The 21,572-nt window shown below is 39.4% G+C and overlaps 1 protein-coding gene across 1 annotated transcript in view; it reads right to left on the reverse strand.

Moving 5' to 3' along the window:
• Window positions 1–21,572, reverse strand: part of LOC115217301 (lipoxygenase homology domain-containing protein 1-like) — a 308,929-nt gene that overhangs the window by 142,243 nt on the left and 145,114 nt on the right. The gene's annotated exons all lie outside the window — the stretch shown is intronic.

Genomic DNA, 21,572 nt, shown 5'->3' on the forward strand with positions numbered 1-21,572 from the left:
GGGACAGAAGTTGGGAGAGAAGATAAATATAAATGAAAAGAGCAACTGGTCCCTTTTTATCTTTATATCTATCTATGATTTGATCTTGTTTCCTTGTCAACAATCTTAAACTTTGAAACAAAAACAAAATCTAAATGTAATTAAAGTATTTTGTCAACAGTTCATTAAACGACCAATTTGTAAAGTAAAATAGTGTGTTTTATTGATGTAAGTGAGAGGAAGTAGAGACGTTAAATGTAAGTAGGCAGTTATTTTTAGTGAAGGATCTCTTATGAAGCCATCCTTCATTTGAACGTAATTGTTCGTTATTTCAGAGTGGATAACTTAATAAGTAGCAATAAGAGGTGACGTAATAAACTTGAAAACTCTCTGGAAATGAAACCCACCAACGCTCCCTCCAGCAATTGAACTTATTAAAAGAAAGTCCAATCTGAAAAGAAATCTAAATTATGCAAATGATTCTTATTTCACCGTAACCAATATAATTAATATGATGGCAAAGATGAAGCTGTTGCTAGGGACTGAACATTTATACAGAGATGAAGATCTGAAGTTTTGTTGTTAACTGAGTCTTGTAGCTTTACATGAGATTTGTTGTTTAGCCCCTGATCAAGCAGACCTATGATCTTATGTATTCCATCTGTGACCATCCAGTCATATTTTTTAAGTCAGTGCATTTAAAAGACAATAACAGCTAAGGTGGCAGGCTGTGATTTGAGGGATAGTTGCTGCTATTTCTAGCTGGCTGAGTGACCACAAAAAATTATTCTTCACTGCTTTCTCATACTTATTGGGACATCAAACTTCTATATTGGATGAGAAGATTCAATGCCAACAAGAAGAATTAATACCAAAATCCCCAGCTTGGTCTTTGCCACGTTAAATAAAGAATGGCAGAAGCTGTGTGGAATCTTTTCAGAAGATCAGTGGCCACACATTTTCAGAAATAAACCCAGTTATTCTGGTTTTTATAAACTTTAAAAAATGAAATAATTTCAAAACAACTGACTGGAGAATTCCTATTGTCTGGGCATGAAACTCCATTTAATATAAAAAATTTTTTTAAAAAGAGGTAAAATGCAAAAATCACTCCCATTTCTTGTTTGCTGTCAGTTTCGCATTTCCTCTTTGTTGATGAATTCTGACCAACAACTCATCCACTCCAGGTTTTATTGCCTTAAAATATTATTTCACTGAAGAAACATATTAAGACATCTTTATAAGAGAATGTCTTCATGTTTGTTAAATAAAAGTAATTCAATAGAAACTTAGCTCTAATGACCAACAGGAAAAAACAAACAAACAGAGGAAGTTCAATACAGAAAGCGAAAAGCTATGAAATTTGAATAAAATAGTTACAGTGCATGATGGCAGTAGTTTAGAAGATTGGGTGAGAAAGTTCTAGAAGTAAAATTGGTAAAGGAAGGAAAGAAGTGAGATTTCACTGTTTATGGCATTTCAATCGATCAAACACTTCCAGGGTCACCTCATACATACCTATATGCATACATATGAACATACACACACATACACATACATAAATATTGGGTTGAGGAATAATTCAAGAGCGTTTTTTTTTTCCAAATTTATTTTAAACAAAAAAGCTACAAATTAATCAGTGATTTACTCTCCATTGTTGTTTACAACCTCCTACCATCGTTCAATAAGTTTTTTGATGCCTCAATGATAGAAATCTCCCAGTCTTGACTCAAAGACCTCAATTCCACACCATTACTGACCAATACACTGTGCAAAGCATTTGAAAGCAGTTGAAAGATGAAAACCTGGATGGTGCCAAGTCTGAAGAGTATGGAGGATGAGGCAGCACTTCCCATTCCTATTCTTGAATCATAGCTTTGGTCATATTGACAATGAGGGGATGGGCATTGTCGAGTTGCAGGAGAATGCCATTTCCCCTATTCGGACTTTTTTGCTGAATTGCTTCGTTGAGTCAGGGCAGTTGTTGAACATAGAGCTCTGCATTGAGTGTGTGGTTGCACTCAAGCAGTTCATAATGAATTACGCCTTGGGGCTGAGCCATTCTTTTTGCTGCTTCATATTGACATAAAGGCACCATTTTTCATTGCCAGTGACAATGCGGTAAAGAAAACATTGTTTGTAACCATGTGCTGAGTGATGTCAAGCAAGTAAACTAATAGCGATTGTGGAGCATTGATTTTTGTTGTTTTCGTTCAAAGTGTGTGGCACCCAAGCACTGCGTTTCTGAACCTTGCCCAGTTTTTCTTTTTATCACAATCCATCTGCTCTACTGAGTCTTTGGTTGTTTGACGTGGATCTTCATGAAGAAGTTGATTCAATTGCTCTTCATCAAACTCAGTTGACCGGTGTGTGATCTGTCCTTGAGGTCAAAATTCCTGGTTTTGAAGGGTGAAAACCAACGGTAGGCAGCCCTTTGAGGCATTGCTCCTCCATACACAGCACAAATCTCATGAGCAGCCTCGGCTGCCTTAAAACCCCAATTAAATGCAAAAAGCAAATGGTGTCGAAAATGTTCAGTTTTGTCCACTTGATGTTCTAATTTAATGATCTGAAGATACACAAAAATCAATAAAATTAGAAAATCAAAACACACCATTTTATAGAACACAAAAAATTCTTTTAAACAACATAAAACATTTTGCCAATGCATTTTTTTTCTGCGTGCATTAAATATGAAAAAAATGCTCTGTCTGCAGTGTGTACAGAAATTCAGGATGGTAGTAAATAATGCTGCTGAAAATGATGATGATTATGGTCATAAAAAAATATTTATTTCAATTGAAGATTTGATTTACATTATTTCTGGAATCTCTCTCATTTGAAATTCCCACAGACCTATTCACATGTATAAATATTATCCATACCACATATACAAATGCATTATCTACATGTTATCTATATGGACACTTGTGTTATTTGCATGAACAATGTTATTCCAATGCAAACATGTATGTTATTCACGTGGATACATGTTATTTACACAGACAAATGTCTTTAGTCCTAAATACAACTTATAATCTTAAATATTTGGTTTCTATATTTAGTAAATTATTTCTGATAAGTTGTGGTTGGTTACTTTATTCGCTTGGCTTTCATGAAAAAAGTCTGAGTGTATTAAGAGTGTTTTTTCTCTTCCCTTTTTGGATGGCTTGGATTGAGAAGGAAGGTCAAAAGCCAGTGAGAAAGGGGAGAATAAAGCAAGAGATCTAATTTGAATACCGAAAACAGAGTGTGGACTCTGATAAAGTCCTTCAAAGACCAGATGGTGGTGATGTTAAGCAGGGTAACTCATTAAGTCTTGTATTAAATGTTAGCAAGGGAGAAAACATACAAAAACAACAGAACAATCGCTGGTAAATTGAACCATGTTTGGGGATGTTTTGTCAGTAATTGACTTTACTTCAGATGATTGACAGAACAAACAGAAATATCTAATGAAAATTTATTTTTAATGAAAATAAAAGAATTGCTAAAAAAGCAGGGCTGTTTAGCATCAATTTAAAAGTGAATGTCTTCTTGCCTGGTATTATAACAACTGTTCACTCAGTTTGTCCTTCAAAACCCCTAATGGAAAAGTATTGTGTGTGAGAGAGAGAGAGAAAGAGAGAAAGAGACAAGAAAAGCAATCATGCCATTTTTGTTTCTTGTTCAATGCGTTTATTTTTGAAACTGCGTAGCCACTGATTTTCTGAAAAGATTCCACACTGACTGAGATAAACTTGAAAGCCATTGTTCTGGATAAACCAAAACATCAGATTTGTCTTGTAGCTGTTTGCTTTCCTTTTTTTCCAAATATTATTGATTCCTTCTGGTATAACAAATCACAAAGTCACAGAAAGACAATGGGAGAATCTGTTTAACGAAGGACAGCTGTTGAATACTATGTTTCTGAATTGTTTTGATTTCAATGACACTGATGTGGTGTGTGTTAACTTCAACAAAGCCTATTCTATTAATATCAGGTGTAAATCATCATCATTTAGCATCTGCTTTCCATGCTGGCATGGGTTGGATGGTTTGACTGAAAATTGGTAAGCCAGGCAGCTGCACCAGGTTCCAGTCTGGTTTGGCATGGCTTCTATGGCTGGATGCCCTTCCTAATGCCAACCACTCCGAGAGTACAGTGGGTGCTTTTCACATGCCACTGACGTGACACTGGCATTGATCATGACTAAAATCTCACTTGGCTTAAGAGGTCTTCATGAGCACGGTATATCGCCAAAGGTCTTGGCCATCTTTCACTGACTCTGTGAGGCCCAATGCTCGAAGGATGCTTTTTATGTGCCACTGGCAAGGGTGCTAATCAGGTGGCACTGGCTTTGGCCAGGACTACCATTTCACTTGGTTTGACATGTCTTCTCAGGCCAAGCATATTGCCCAATGTTTGAAGGGTGCTTTCTATGTGCCAGTTACATGACATTGGCATTGGCCATGACTACGACCTCACTTGGCTTGATGGGTCTTCTCAAGCATGGCATATCACCAAAGGTCTCAGTCAATTGTCATTGCCATCATGAGGCCCAACTTCACTACCTCATCCCATGTCTTCCTGGGTTTACCTCTTCCACAGGTTCCCTCCATCATTAAAGTGTGGCACTTCTTCACACAGCTGTCCTCCTCCATACGCATTACATGACCATACCAGCACAATTGTCTCTCTTGCACATCACATCTGATGCCTTTTATGCCCAACTTTTCTTTCAGGGTGCTTACACTCTATTGTGCATGCACACTGACATTATACATCAAGCAAAACATACTAGCTTCATTTCTTTCAAGCCCACGCATGTCCTTGGTGGTCACAACTCATGTTTTACTGCTGTGGAGCAATGATTTTCACACACAGGCATCATACAGTCTGTCTTTCACTCTAAGAGAGAGAGGCACTTTGTTACCAGCAGAGGTAGGAGCTCTCTTAGCTTTGCCCTGCCTATTCTTATTCTAGCAGCTACACTCTTGGAGCATCCAGACCCTGCTACTGACTTGGTCACCTTGGTAACAGAAGCTATTGACTACCTCCAGTTTTCCTGCCTGGCATGTGATGAAGTCAATTTTCTGAACATTTTTAGTGTTCATTGTTCTTAACTGTGTACGTGTATATATGAGTGAGCAGGTGTATGTAAGTGCCTGGTTATACATACATACATATATCTTTAGTGGATGCACAAGGACTAGTGGTTAGAGCAGCAGACTCGCAGTAGAAGGATCATGGGTTTGAATCTTGGACCGGGCGATGTGTATTTATAAGTGAAACACCTAAGCTTGACAAGGGTCCAGCAGAAGATAATGGTGAACTCCTGCTGACTGTTTTGCCCCAACTTTCTCTCGCTCTTTCTTCCTGCATCTAACAGCACACCTGCAATGAACCGGCGTCCTGTCCAGGTGGGGAACCATACGCCAATGAAACTGGGAAACCAGCCTTTATGAGCCAGGCTCAAGAAGGAACAAACAACAAGATATATATATACCTATCATCATCATCATTGTTTAATGCCTGCTTTCCATGCTGGCATGGGTTGGATGGTTTGACTGAAAACTGGTGAGCTGGGAGGCTGCACCAGGATCCAATCTCATTTAGCAAGGTTTCTACAGCTGGATACCCTTCTTAACACCAACCACTCTGAGAGCGTAGTGGGTACTTTTTACATGCCACCGGTAAGGGGCCAGTTAGGCAGCAGTGGCATTGACCATGCTCAAATGCTGCTTTTTACATGCCACTGGAACAGAATCAGTCAGGTGGCACTGGCATCGACCATGTTTGTACGGTGCTTTTTATGTGCCACTAACACATGAGCCAGTCCATTGCGACTGGCATCGACCATGCTCAAATGGTGCTTTTACGTGCCACTAGCACAGGTGCCAGTCAGGCAGTGCTAGCATTGACCATGTCAATGATTTCACTTGACTCAACAGGTCTTCTAAAGCACAGTATATTGCCCAATGATTGAAGGGTTCTCTTCAAATGAGCCGGTTATGCTACACTGGCATAGGCCACGGTTACAGTCTCACTTGGTTTTCCGGGTCTTCTCAAGCACTGCATATCTCCAAAGGTCTCAGTCACTTGTCATTGCTTTAGTGAGGCCCAACATTCAAAGGTCGTGCTTCACCACCTCATCCCAGGTCTTCCTGGGTCTACTTCTTCCACAGGTTCCCTCCACTGTTAGGGTGTGACACTTTTTCACACAGCTGTCCTCATCCATACGCAACACACGACCATACCAGCACAGTCATCTCTCTTGCACACCACATCTGATGCTTCTTATGTCCAACTTTTCTCTCAGGGCGCTTACATTCTGTCCTGTATGCACACTGACATTACACATCCAGTGGAGCATACCGGCTTCATTCCTTGCAAGCCTATGCATGTTCTCAGCAGTCACGGCCCACGTTTCATGGCTGTTTGTACACATGCAGATTACAGTCTACCATTCACTCTGAGTGAGATTCCCTTTGTCACCAGCAGAGGTAGGAGCTCTCTGAACTTTGCCCAGACTATTCTTATTCTAGCAGCTACGATCTCAGAGCATCCGCACCCAACTACTGACTTGGTCACCTAGGTAACGGAAGCTACGAACAACTTGTAGTTTTTTTTTCCTGGAATGTGACAAAAGCTATTCTCTGCATGTTTTCAGAGTTTATTGCTCCAGAGTATCTGCCACATACAAAAACCATCTTTCCAGTTAGCCTTCCTTTGATATTGCTGCACCTGTTATGTATCCATAGCTTACACTGGGTACATCTTATGGAGTTTCTAGATCGAGCAGAGCCATCTATCTGAAGGGATTTGTGGTTTGTCTTCCTACTTACTAAGACTTTGGTTTTTACTAGATTGACTCTAAGGCCCTTCGATTCTAGACCTTGCTTCAACACTTGAAACTTCTCTAGTTCTGTTAGTAACTCAGCACACACACACACACACACACACACACACACACATACACACACACACACACACACATACATATTAGGTCATCCCATAAGTGGTAAACACTATTAAACAAATCTCTTTTGGTAAAGCACCTGGCAGGAATGCTATTCCTCCTGAAATTTACAGACATGGTGGACAAAAATGTTTTAAGAAACTGCGTGACCTCTTCATAAACATCTGGAAGGTAGGTCATGTACTTCAAGGATGCCTCAATCCAACATCTGTACAAAAACAAAGGAAACAGAAGTGTCTGTGATAACCATTGTGGAATATCGCTTCTGTCTATTGTTTGGAAGATTCTTGCTTGACTCATTCTTGAGAGGATCATCAAACAACATTGTAAACGATATCTACCCAGAATCACAGTGCAGATTTCGCTCTGGTTGTGGCACTAACAACATGATCTTTTCCCTCCAACAGGTCATGAAGAAGGTATGTGAGGAAAATCAAGAGTTGTTCTTGATATTTGTTGACCTTACCAAGGCCTTTGACACTGTTAACCGGCAAGCACTTGGGAAAGTTCTGAAAAAGCTTAGTAGACCTGACAAGATGTTGAATCTTATCATCTCCTTTCATGAGGGTTAGGGTCTGGTGACGAATCTTTGGCTTCCTTTGACATCACAAACGGCACAAAGCAAGGTTATGTTATGGCCCCTGTTTTGTTTGCCCTCTTCTTTTCAGTGATGCTAAGGTATGCTTTTGGCAACATACAAAGTGGTGTCAGATTCCAGTTTTGAACAAGTGGTGGACTATTCAATCATCAGCATTTCAAAGCCAGGACACTGCTATGCACCAGTATCATTTGTGATCTACTTTTTGCAGATGATGCTGCACCAGTAGCAACCTCTTTAGAGGAAACTTCTAGACCGGTTTTCTGCTGCATGTAAAGCTTTTGTTTTGACCATCAGCATAAAGTAGGGGGAAGTGATCCACCAACCTCGCTCTACTCCAAAACAAATTCGAGGTGTCAAGCAGAGACCACCAGCTTCCTGACACTCCTATACAGGTTGATGGGAAAAGCCTAAATTATGTGAAGTCTTTTACATATCTTGGTAGTAAAATGAATTTGAGTGCTTCTCTTGATGATGAAATTGTCAACAGTCTTGTAAAAAGCAACCAATGCAATTGCCAAACTCTGTCATTGCCTATGGAATGAAAGGGGCTTCAAACTTGACACCAAAGTACAGGTCTATAAAGCTGCCATTCTTACTACTCTCTTTGTTATGTGTATGTGTATATATATATATATATATATATATATATATATATACACACACACACATACATATACATACATACATATACGTGGAGGCACATGGTTCAGTAGTTAGGGTGTTAAGCTCACAATCATGAGGTAGTGAGTTCAATTCCTGGACTGGGCTGTTGTATTCTTCAGCAAGACACTTTATTTCATATTGCTTCAGTTCTCTCAACTTTTTGAAATGAGTTGTGACATCACTGGTGCCAAGCTGGGCCCCTTTGCCCTTCCCTTGGATAATATCAGTGGCATGGAGAGAGGAGGCTGGTATGCATGGGCAACTACTGGCCTTCCATAAACAACCTTGCCCAGATTTGTGTCTTAGAGAGTAACTTTCTAGGTGCACTCTCATGGTCATTCATGACCAAAGGGGGTCTTTACCCTTTTTATATATCTATCTCTATCTGTGTGTGTGTGTGTGTGTGTGTGTGTGTGTGCACCTAAATTCTTGCCATAATTCTCTACAGTCATATTCAGAACAGACCCATTTACCCAAACTATGCCTCTCCCACCTTTCAGTAAATTTACTGGACTGTAGCAATTCATTTTCCACCTTCATCTTCAAGAAGTACATGAAGAGTTTATGAGAGCTTGGCCAGCAAGGAACAGGTATGCATTAAGCCAAGAGTTAACTTAAATTCTTGGCTTCTTCCTCAATATTATCCTTTTATCAAGGGCAAACATTATCATCATCATTTAATGTCCGTTTTTTATGCTGGCATGGGTTGGACGGTTTGACTGGGTATTGGCGAGCCAGTATGCTGTGCCAGGCTCGAATCTCATCTGGCAAGGTTTCTACAGCTGGATGCCCTTCCTAACACCAACCACTCCGAGAGCATAGTGGGTGCTTTTTACAAGCCACTAGCACAGGAGCCAGTCAAGCAGCACTGGTATCGAGCATATTTTGATGGTGCTTTTCATGTGCCATCAGCACAGGAGCCATTTGGGGGAGACTGGCATCGATCACGTTCAGATGGTGCTTTTTACCTGTCACTGGCATGGTGAGCCAGTCAGGTGGCACTGGTATCGACCCACATTTGAATGGTGCTTATAACATGCCACCAGCACGGGTGTCATTCAGCTGGTACTGGCATTGGTCACAACTACAATTTCCATTTTGATTTCAATCTTGATTTGCCTTTGATTTTGAATTTTGATTTTACTTGACTCAATAGGTCTTCTCAAGCACGGAATGTCGCCCGATGATTCAAGGGTACTTTTAAATGGGCTGATTATGCAACACTGGTATCAGCCACAGCTGTGGTCTCACTTTACTTGCCTGGTCTTCTCAATCACAGCATATCTCCTAAGGTCTCAGTCTCTTGTCATTGCTTCTGTGAGGCACAAGATATCTAATCAGAAATAATTATTCAGTGAGGAAAAGACAGTACTAGTTTAATATTATACCAAACATTTCAGCAAGTAAGGGAGATAAGTGAGAACATGTTTTAGTATTATTGGACCACTTCAGTGAAACAGACTTCATTTTCAGTGATGAGGGAATCACTAATTAAAGATGTAAGGGTGATAGGTTATCATATATAAAAGCATATAACTTAGTCATTCAGGGATGTTGCATTATTAAGTGCATGAGTATGTGTGAGTGGTAATAAGGATGTCTGTGTATAATGGTGATAACAGAGACATTTATGTGTAGTAATGAAGGTGACAATCAAGATGTGTGTGTATGTATACATACACCTTAGACAAGTGTCTTCTCTTTTGATCTTGAATCAACCAAGCCCTACCACTGAAATTTAGTAAATGGAAACTGTGTGGAAGCTCATCAAAGTTACAGTTTCTGTTTTTGGGTGGTTCACTTAATCTATTAGCCATCTGTTCCTCAAAATCTTTTAGCTGCATACACTCCACTGCAAGTATTTAAGGCAAGGTTTCCGCTCCAAGGAAGAAATTTGTACTTTCCTCCCATTAGAACTAGATGTGATGAAAAGATTCATTTGGGTTTTTCTTCCCCCTTCACAAGCCATAATACCATTCACCATGAAAAGGTTTATTTCCTAAAAAGGGTGAACAGAAGGGACGAAGAGGACGAGGAGAGGAGGAGGAGGAGGAGGGAGAAAGCTATAGTTGATTGTACCAAAGCTACTGTATTCTCTGAATTTAGGAAGATGTAGCTTTCTCGTAGACATATTAAACCATCTCGTTCAGTGCTCTGGCTTTGTAGTTTCAACTCATCCTAAATGGAATTATAATTAAAGATTTATATCTGAAATTCAGCTTGGAATGCAAGACATACATATACACACACTGAACGGCAATACCAGCACACAGAGATAGATAGACAGATATGTATACGCAGAAACATATACATGTATCTCTCACTCTCGTCCACACACACACACACACACACGTACACACACACGCATAGATATATATGATGTTGTGCACATGTGAGTGTCTGTATTGTATATTTTCAATAAGGGCAGCATATATATACTTATATGTAACATGTTAAATGTGTAAAAATGTGTGACCATTAACAAAGGAAAAACAGATTTAAGATTTTATTTCATGGCAGAGGAGGTGTGTGTGGGGGGAGTGAATATGTAGGAAGATGTTGAAATTGTTGTCTTCCTGACAAAAGAACAATGTCTTACGGGATGTTCAGGCTAAATTTGATGATCTTTTTATGTCCTTTTTTCTTTTGAGGATCAGCTTGATATATTGGTGAACAGTCAATGGATGTGGAGAGCATAAAGATGAAAGTTGCAGTTGTGAAAAAGTTAGCTAAGAAGGCGGATTGGAAGCCATGTGAATATTGGGAAAGAGTTTACTTGTATCATGGTGATTCATGATGGGTATCAAAATGCCAAGATTATGGCTGCTGCTCAATACTCTGTGAACATGGTTAAAGACTGTAAGACATGACATAGAAAGGCAAAGGTCCATACAGCTTGGCACCAGTGTCATGGCAACTCATTTCTACAGCTGAGTGAACTGGAGCAGGGTGAAATAAAGTGTCTTGCTCAAGAACACAGCACACAGCCCTGTCCAGGAATCAAACTCACAACCTCAAGATTGTGAGCCTGACACACTAACCACTGAGTCATGCACTTTTGTATATACGCATATATATATATATATATATATATATATAAAGTATGTGTGTGTGTATGTGTGAGTGTGTGTGTGTGTGCGCATGTGAGTATCTGTCTGTCTATATTAATATATATATATATATATATATATATATATATATATATATATATATATATATATATATATATATATATAGCCTGTGTGTTTATGAGAGAGAGAGAGAGAGAGATCAAGGAAGAACAGACATAAAATTGAAGATGCTTATGATAACCTTGAGGAGGTGAAGGGAGATATATATACATATGTATGTAAAAGATAAAAAGTAACTTGTAAGAATCTGCGAATTTCATTTTTGACAAATACATCTCTACTCCTATATCAATAGATATATACTCACTGTGCTTGTTTGTGAGCCTATTTATGTAGCTGTAGTATTTGTGTATACACATGTATGCACAACTGCACATGTATGTGTACATTAGTTTAAAAAAAACCGTGCCCAACTTGTAAACATTTCATACACCACTTCACTGAAACAGGATGTATTCAGTACACACACACACACACACACACACACACACACACACACACAATGTACATACACACATACATACAAACATGCACATGTACATACAGACACAGATATAGTGAAATAGAGTTAAACTTGTTATTTCAACAATCTCACTTTACTAAAATATAAGTTAAACAAACAAATAAGCAGAGAAAATTGAAATTCTACATATTTCAAATATAATTTTCAGAGAATTCTTCTACTGAGGAAGAAAGCCATCATGTTTGGGTTCAGTTGTCATTCTTCTTCACAGGGGATTCCATTTAGTGTCACATGTACGAGGTGGTTCACCCCTTACTAACTTGATAGCTGCTTTAGTGATCCTATCTAAAAAGTACAATTTATAACATCCTTGCTGTCATTCGATTCATGTGAAGGAGTTTAACGAGGTGAATAGGGAAAATAAATATGTACACCTAATTAAATATGCACACTCCAGGCTCATTACAATGCTGATGAAGAGAAAAATGGTAAAATTCAGAAGGTGGAGACAGCCAAGTTTTGAAAAATACCTGAAAAGTGTTTCAGAAGGACTTGGTAAGGAATGCCAAGCTTTTTCATGACTACCAAAGATACAATGTTCAAATAACTGAGTTTCACAAAGTTTTTGATAAATATTCCAAGAATACTCTAAAAAAAAAACACACACTTGAAACAAAAAAGACTAATCTTACAGAATGTGTAGATTGCAATAAAAATCGTGTAAGTAGAAAGAATATGACCGACCAAATGGAGGCATGTTTGTCCATCTCTCTATAAAAGGTGTTTGTTAATACAGCCATCACTTCTCATCAATGCAAACAGCAACATAGCTTCACCGTTGAATATGGTTACTTTATGATATTCCTACCAAACTGTCAGTATGGTGCACAACTTTGATTTAATCTCTACTTCATGAATCCAGATGTGACCTTCTACCCTCTAAGTTTCAGCTATGACCACTTGTGGCTTTTATCAAACAGAACACACATCAGCTCAGCGCCATGGAACCTCGCGACTTTTTCCTGCAGCTGCCACTATATCCCCTGATCATTCCTTTCAAAGTCGGTTAATGACGATATCGCTTGTATTATTTCGGTTGTCCCAAATATTGTATATATATATATATATATATATATATATTTATTTATATATATATATATATATCCACTTCACATCATTTTAAATGTCAATGATTCGTATTTTATTTTTTTGATTTTGAGATTTTGGAATAAAGAAAAGATTACAAATTAAGATAATTTCTCCGTGTTTGTCTCATTGAGTTTAAAAACCTGTACAAATATATTCATTCAAACAGTCATACTGCTAAAGTACACCATTACCACTACCATCTCTGCTGTTGCACTCATCATCATCATCATCATCATTTAGCATCCACTGTCCATGCTGGGTTGGATGGTTTGACCAGGACTAGCAAGCTGAAAGTCTACACTAGGCCCCAGTCTGATTTGGCATGGTTTCTACAGCTGGATGCCCTTCCTAATGCCAACCACTCTGAGAGTGTAATGGGTGCTTTTACGTGCCACCAGCATGAGTGCCATTTGCATGACACTGGTATCTGCCACGATTGCAATTTCACTCAGCTTGATGGATCTTCTTCTTCTCAAGCATGACATAATGCGAAAGGTCTTGATCATTGCCTCCATGGGACCCTAACACTCGAAAGGAGTTTTTCATGTGCCACCAGCCTCAGCCACTTTGCCTCTGTGAGGCCCAATGCGTGAAAAGTGCTTTTTATGTGTCACTGGCACAGGTGCCAGTTTCGTGACAACAACATCAGCCACAACTGTGATTTCACTTGGCTTGAAGGGTCTTCTTAAGCACAGCATAAGGCCAAAGGTCTCAGTCACCAGTCATTGCCTCTGTGGGGCCCATCATCATCATCATCATCATTAATATTACTTTACACCCACTTTCCATGCTGGCATGGGTTGTTCAGGCTGAGACAGTTCTTATTTTGAGTTACTGCTTTCTTGGAATGGGTTGAGTACAATGTCTTGCTCATTCTAGCTTTGGCACCTGGTTTTATGAGTCGAGATGAGCTTCCCAAGATCAGTAACTTCACGGAGTGCATTGGCACCGACATGAAAGAGAGAGAGAGAGAGGAGAGAGAGAGAGAGAGAGAGAGAGAGAGAGAGAGAGAGAAGGAAAGGATGGTAGAGAGCTACATGTTGATTGTTGAAAAGGACATTGAATAGAAAAACAACCAGAGTGGTTTAATGGTTCAAGAGAGAAGACTAGAAGGAGATAGGTTGAGAGAGTGACATGAGAGAAAAAAGAGGGACAGATACCAACAAGTGCAGCTGGCTCCTACAGTGAGTGCAGCTAGCTATTATGAGTACAGCTGACTTCTACTCACTATGAGTTTCAGAACTAATCCCTGAGCACTCAGCAAAATTTTGAAAACAGGACATAGCATCAGTCTAAGGTTTTACAAAAAGAAGGTCCTGTTATGGGGACACAAAAAATGTTTGCTATTTCATGCAACAGTGATGTGATCTATGATATTTAGTGATGTTTGAAGGTCTATAAATTAGATGGGAAGAGGGGAATTGAACAGGGACACAATTCATTCCATAATTATTTGACCTTTAACCACAATGTAGCTGGCTGAGTTAACAAGAGAACCTTTCCGTACAATGACACATTGAGGAAGTCAGTATAGAAACACTCAGTTTACTAGAAACAGCAGCTGAATGACTGCCAAAACATATTTGCCATAGAAAAGGGCAAGACATTTTGGATAATATAATCCTAGACATTTGTCTAAATAAAAGACGTCAGACACAACTACAATATCTTTGATTATACTAGTAGCAATACTGACCCTGCCACCACCACCACCACCATGCTAGTAATTTCTGCCAGTCCATTATGATAAATTGCCACACACACACACACAAACACACAAACACTAATCAAAATGTAATCTGGTAAAGTATGCCACGTTCTAGGTGCCATCATAATCAACCAGGTAGTAAAAGAGATGTCCTACCAAGTGACTGACGTAGTTGTATCATCATCAACTGCCACAAGAACAAAGGAGATGTACTAGAGATAGGAAATGGTAAAACCATCAAAAAGATAATAGCTGATAATGGCAGTGGTGGGAACAGTTATTGCACATCCGATTTAGAAATAATATTGGTGTAGATGAAATGTAGTTTAGCTTTGTATCAAGAAGTGGATTTACTGCTGACCACTTCCTAGTGAGACAACCGCATAGTTAATAGTTAGCACCTCGACCTAGCGTTAGTTGATTGCAAGAAACTGTTTTATATGGTTCCAAAATGTTTAATACAACGGTTGTGAAGGAAACTAAGCAAAGACAAATGGTTTGTGAGGGCCGTACAAGTTCTGTCAGTAAGGTAGAATTAACTAAGTGAAAGTCAGAAATGAATTTTGGAATGGGTCCATCAAGGTTCATTTCTCAGTACCCTTGCACCATCCCTGTTTATTATAGGTCATAAAAAAGGAATTTAAATTGGATCTCCATGGAAACTCTTGTATCCTTGTGATCTAGCTCAAAGATATAGAACTGAGAGTCCTCAAAGCAAACTTAGCTATTTGCTTTGCTGTTAACAAAAGATGTTTCTCTCAGAGTAATAAGCAGACTGCCTGGTGCTTGTGAATGGTCTTGGAAGCTGCATGGTAATTAAATAGAAGCACTGAATATGAAAAATTTGTGGTGACTAAAAAGAAATGAAACAAGCCTGCTCTGTTGGATGTATAAGGTTAGTGTGCATGACCAATGGAGCACAAATGAGCTGAAAGTAAAACTGAACTTAAGAGAAACTATACGCAGTCTACAAGAGAAACACTTGCACTGTTAAAGGGTGTAATGTGTAAAGAGGGAGGGTGGGTGTCAACTGTATGAAAAGGATGGAACCCAAAGAAATGGGATGGAGGAAGGCATGGGTCAGAGGAGTAAAAACTAATCTAGAGAACCTGAACCACATGAAAGAGGTGGAAAGATGCTGAAGAAGCCTCACTCACTGGTGTTAGCATAACAGAAGGGTTGTTAAAATGATTGTAGTGATGGAAATTATATATCTACAAAGGAACTAAGTGAGAAAAATCCCCCCTGTTTCCATCTATTGTACAACTCATTAGCCTCTCATCTCTCATCCACACTTTTTCCAAATCACTGTACCACTGCCCCTGGCTTGAGCAATAGTATTTGGTCTGTCCATTTCCCTATCCACCATCATTACCCTTTATCACTTTCAGTAACCTCACTAGTGCCAGTGGTATATATACCATCATACCACTCAGTGGTTTTCTATCAAACTTTCTTACCAACCATCAACATCTCTTGCTTTCCCTTTCACATTTTTACTCTATCTTCTTTTACCCATTTGGTCATCAGTTTCTCTTCCAGTTGACCCTCATGCAACAATCTAGACTAAAGAAGACTCTAGTTTTAAAGGGAATAAGTCAAAGTCTCTCATTCCATTGACTTGTCTCGGAGGGCAGCATGTCAATATAAGAATTGACCTGAACAAAGTACACAGGCCAAAGCAGCTTGGAAAGTGGATGCATGATGATTAGGATGATGATGATGATGATGATGAGAAAGAGGAAGAGGAGATTAATAATTGAAACAACAACACATCTCCAGCATGTTCACGTTTAAAATAAACATAAAAACAGAAATATTTTCCTGATCTAGAAAAAAATATTTCCAAGATAAACTTTAAAGTAAAACCAAAGTTGAAAAGTGCCAGGAAGCTGCAAGGTTTGTTGCTATGAGATAAGGCAAATATTTATATATTTCCCTAACTTTGGTAGAAAGACTGTTTATGAATGAAGGTGATGTTTAGCACTAAGCTTCCTCATCAGGTCAATGTAAAAATAAACATGAACATCAGAACATTTCATAACAGTACAAAATAGTTGAGCTGATAATAAACATAGATGATGATGATGATGATGGTGGCAGCACCACTGCCGCCGCCTTCTGGGATTTGGTTATACCATGTGTTTGCTCTTTGTAGGCCATCATTTCCACAGAGCTACCAATGGATTATTCTTGTCACGTTGTCTTTTGTAGTCACATTGTGCCAGTTTTGGACATTCATTAACAATGTGCCACACTGTTTCCCGCCCCCGCCCCTCTCACCACGCATTCTGCATTTCTAGCCTTCAGTTGTGTTGTCAATTTTGCTCTTCACATGAGTTGACCTTAGGGCTTGTTCTTGAGCCATGCATATAAGTACTTGTGTCTCCATCTTCAGGTCACTCCTCCACACCAATAACCACTGGTCTTGGTGTTCATATCTCTTGCAAACTGAGCATACATTTTTTTCCCTTCTGTGTTATTTCTATTTTTGAGTTCTCCTTTTAAAGGTTTTCTTTCCTTACACAATCATCAATTTTGATGACACTGGACTTCTTCACATGTTTCAACAATGGTTCCACAGTATTTTTTACATCCCACACTTGGCTCTGCTTTTCCTCTGCTTCAACACCATCTAGGCAAATGATCAAACCTTTCCCATCCTTTCTTCTGGACAAGTACAACCCATTCTTGCCACTCTTGCGATGGAATGCTACATTGCACTCAATATTTTCTCTGTCTTCGCATCTATGCTCATCAGTTCTTTCTTTTGCCAGTTTAGGATTCCAGCTCCATACTGATTGTGTACAATGTCAATCTTAATCTTTGGAAATATTCTTTCCTCAGCTGTTCTTTCATTTCCTTCTCCATGACTTTTGTTAAACTCTAGTATGCCAAGGTATTTCTAACCTTCCTTTTCAACTCCAGCAATGCACTCTACATGTGAGTGGATTTCCAATGAAACAGGCAAAGAAGTTCAAGTGTCTCCATTCACAAGTGATGGCAGGAGGCTGAATTAAGTGCAAGAATTGTGGCAACTGATGCATGGTTGGATGCCCTTCCTATCATCAACCCTCACCTGTTTCCATGCAAGCTAATATTCCCCCCTTGGCCAGATATGTCTTTCACAGAAGACTGGAAATGCTCAACTTCATTTTATATGATGATGATAATGACAATTTGCAACCATCACTTGATATCTAGACAAAAATACACACAAACACACAGATGATGGACTTCTTTCAGTTTCCATCAAATCCACTCAGAAGGCTTTGGTTGGCCCAGGGCTAAAGTGGAAGACACTTGCCCAAGGTACCATGCAGTGGGACTGAACCCAAGACCACACAGTTGGGAAAGAAGCTTTCCAACCATGCAGTCATACCTGCACGTATGCACAGCCACCCAGTATATGTATATACATGGGTGAGTGTGTGTATGTGTATGTATATTCATACGTGTGTGTGTGTGTGTGTGTGTGTGTGTGTGTGTGTGTGTGTTATCATTCTAATAACCACTTTCCGTGATTGCATGAATTGGATGAGCCCCCCCCACACACACACACGTGTGTGTGTGTGTGTGTGATGGGGTGGGGGCACATTACATAGAAACTGCTTTATAGAAGAAACCCCTCACAAATTTCAATGTCTTTCAAATCTCCATCTACAATTTATTGGTCTCCTAGATTTCTTCATCTGATAACTTTTATTCCTCAGGTTCAACCCCAGGTTTATCTGTTGTGATAGTTTCAGTTTTCATGTCAGTTGCAAGTTATTTACACATGACCTCGACCCCAAAGGTCAAGTGACAGGCACCAGGAGGTCTTCTGACTTGTATCTATCAAATGGAAGCCGCATCTTCAAAGACATATAAACATAAATCATTTTTCATAGGATTTAGGTTGGTTAGTTGGAAGCCATTGCTTAAACAGATATTTTTGAAATAAGTTAACTGACAAAACGAGAAGAAATTCCATGGGTCTCACTTGAGAAGACTGTGAACTGTAGTTGTGTGTTGTTAGTGTGATGGTAAGGAAGAAGAAGAAGATGGTGAAAGATGAAGGAGGGACAAATATGAAGGGGAAGTTAGAAATGCCATTGAATCAATACAAATGTATAATTACACACACAGGCGTACACTGAGGACTAATAATTTGTTGCATTGATAGAGTTGGTAGGATGTTACTTAATGGAGCTGGTATTGGTGGTATAAGTTAAGAGTTGAAGGCTAATCATTTTTATAACTCAGATTTAAAAATAAAATAAATGATTTAAAGACTGGAATAGAATACAAAGAGTTTGTGAAAAAGCAAACAGAGTGAACACATTGGTACAAAACCGACAAATATCATGGAGTGATGTTTGTAGAGGCCACAGCCCATGGAGAACTAACCTGTAGATTTAGGAAAGCTCTGAAGGAGACCAAACTCAACATTATGATCAGTGAAAAACCAGGGAGCTTCATCAGATCACAACTAAGTAGGGCGTACAGCTTGGAGAATACCATATGCACCAATGATAACCACCTAGTATGTAGGATCAACCCTGGCATTAACTGTAGAACTAGAAGTGTAGTCTACAGCATAAGGTGCATAGAAAGTGCTTGTAAAGACAAGAAAATGACATACATAGGGGAGACATCTAGGAACATTGCGGAAAGACTAAATGAGCATTTGAGACAATATGATGACAAAATAACAGTCATCCATACTCTACCAACATGCCAAGGATCAACATGGAGGCAACCTGGGTCAACTTGACATGCGCATTTTATCCAGGCACCTGAAGGACCCAACACTCAGACAAATACAGGGGTACATTCTCATAAATAAAACATCCCCAGTACTAAATAGGAAATATATGTAGTAGGTAATCATACCCCTATACCTGCAGTTTATATATATATATATATATAGGTAGATTAATTAGTGGGCAGTTATGTGTGTATGTATCTATAATATACACATATATGAATGTAGGTAAATGGATGCAGACAGATAGGTAATATGAACAGACAAGCACACATACATACGCAAATGACCATATATGCACACACTTCACACAAGGACACATATGTAGACATACATTCACACATAGACACAATACATAGTCACAAAACCCATACACAGACACACTTAGGCATGCACACACAAGGAGACAGAGGTACACTCACATGCAAACACACAAGCATGAACACACAGACATATGAATATGCAGAATACATACAAACATACACACATACATACATGAAAATGCACACACACACACATATACATACATGCATACACACACTTACATGCATGCATGCATACATACATACATATATATATACATATATATATACATGCATACATATATACATACATATATACATGCATACAAATATACATAGATACATGTGTATGTGCACACACACTGACCCACACACATGTGCACAAACAAACAAAAAGAATGCAGCTTGGCTAAGACAGAATCAGTGACTCTTGAAAAGGTTGCGAGAAGCAACAAAAATTTTAGGAAAAAATAAATAAGTAAATGAGTGGAAACTTTACCGGTGAGTGTGTTAAATAATAAGGCACTAAAAGATAATGACCCTCCCCAGACACAACAAATGATATATAATTTGCACTTTGGTGGAAGTAAGTGTCACTGGGCAATGGTGTTACTACCACCAGCAGTTATTTTGAACATCTCCGCCATGATTCCAGATAGACCAGGGGCTTTACTGGTTTTCATGTTTTTAATTGCCTTACCTACCATACTGCTGTCCGCTAGGTCAGCTGGTCCCTCTGTTGGATTCACATGAGAGAGAGACTCCCTTTGTCCCATTCATTTTCTACATTCAACAGTCACACATAGTAACTTTTCCATGCCTCTTTCTTCTCCACATCACTAAGTGCAAGCATACCATTATCCACCCACGCACACTTCTCTCCTACTTCATCATCATCATCGTCTACAACATCTCAATTCTCACTGACACACTGTCTAGTAATCTGGAACACTTCAAATCTCTGAAGGACTTTGGCTGTAAGACTTTTGCAAACCTCTTCTTTTCTGCTTCTACCCTAGTTAGACAAACCAAACATCTAATCCCATTTTTAGCTTTCTGTTATAATCCTTTGCTACCCACTCTTTTCCACTCTTCTCTTTTATGGCCCCGTCAATGTCACTGTTCCCCCACCACGTCGCCCTTGGTCTAGTAGAAACTTTGCTCTAACCACAGATTTGGTCTGTTGCCCTTAGCAGTTTATCCAGTAGGAACTTCAAGTTGTCCTCTACATCAAACGTTTCTATCTCTTCTTCCTTCTCATCAAAGGCCTCATTAAGAACATCTCTAAATCTTTGCCTGTTTGAAGGATCCTTGAGCTTCCAAAAACTCTATTTTCATTTTGGGTTGCATCTCTGGATCTTTCTGGCTTTAAGCCTGAAGTCACTAACCAATGGCTTATGTTGAGTTATATATTCTTCACCTGGGAAAGATTTTGCAACCCGTGGCCTTCTACATGGGATGGAGCCAGCCTACGTATGCATACCTTCCCTTCTTGGGACACAAAACTCTACTTGTCAAGACCTGTTGAGGCAAGTGAGGATCAGAATCGAAATCGATCAATGGAAATTGCAGCTGAGTTACCAGTGCCGGTGACACGTAAGAGAACCATCCGTTCGTGACCGTTGCCAGTGCCGCCCCGACTGGCCTCGTGCCTGTGGCACGTAAAAGCACCATCCGCTCGTGTCCATTGCCAGCCTCACCTGGCCCCCGTGCTGGTGGCACGTAAAAGCACCATCCGTTCGTGTCCGTTGCCAGCCTCGCCTGGCCCCCGTGCCGGTGGCATGTAAAAGCACCATCCGTTCGTGGCCGTTTGCCAGCTCTGTCTGGCACCTGTGCGGGTGGCATGTAAAAAGCATCCACTACACTT

Source organism: Octopus sinensis, linkage group LG11, assembly GCF_006345805.1.
Source record: "Octopus sinensis linkage group LG11, ASM634580v1, whole genome shotgun sequence".
Taxonomy (NCBI): domain Eukaryota; kingdom Metazoa; phylum Mollusca; class Cephalopoda; order Octopoda; family Octopodidae; genus Octopus; species Octopus sinensis.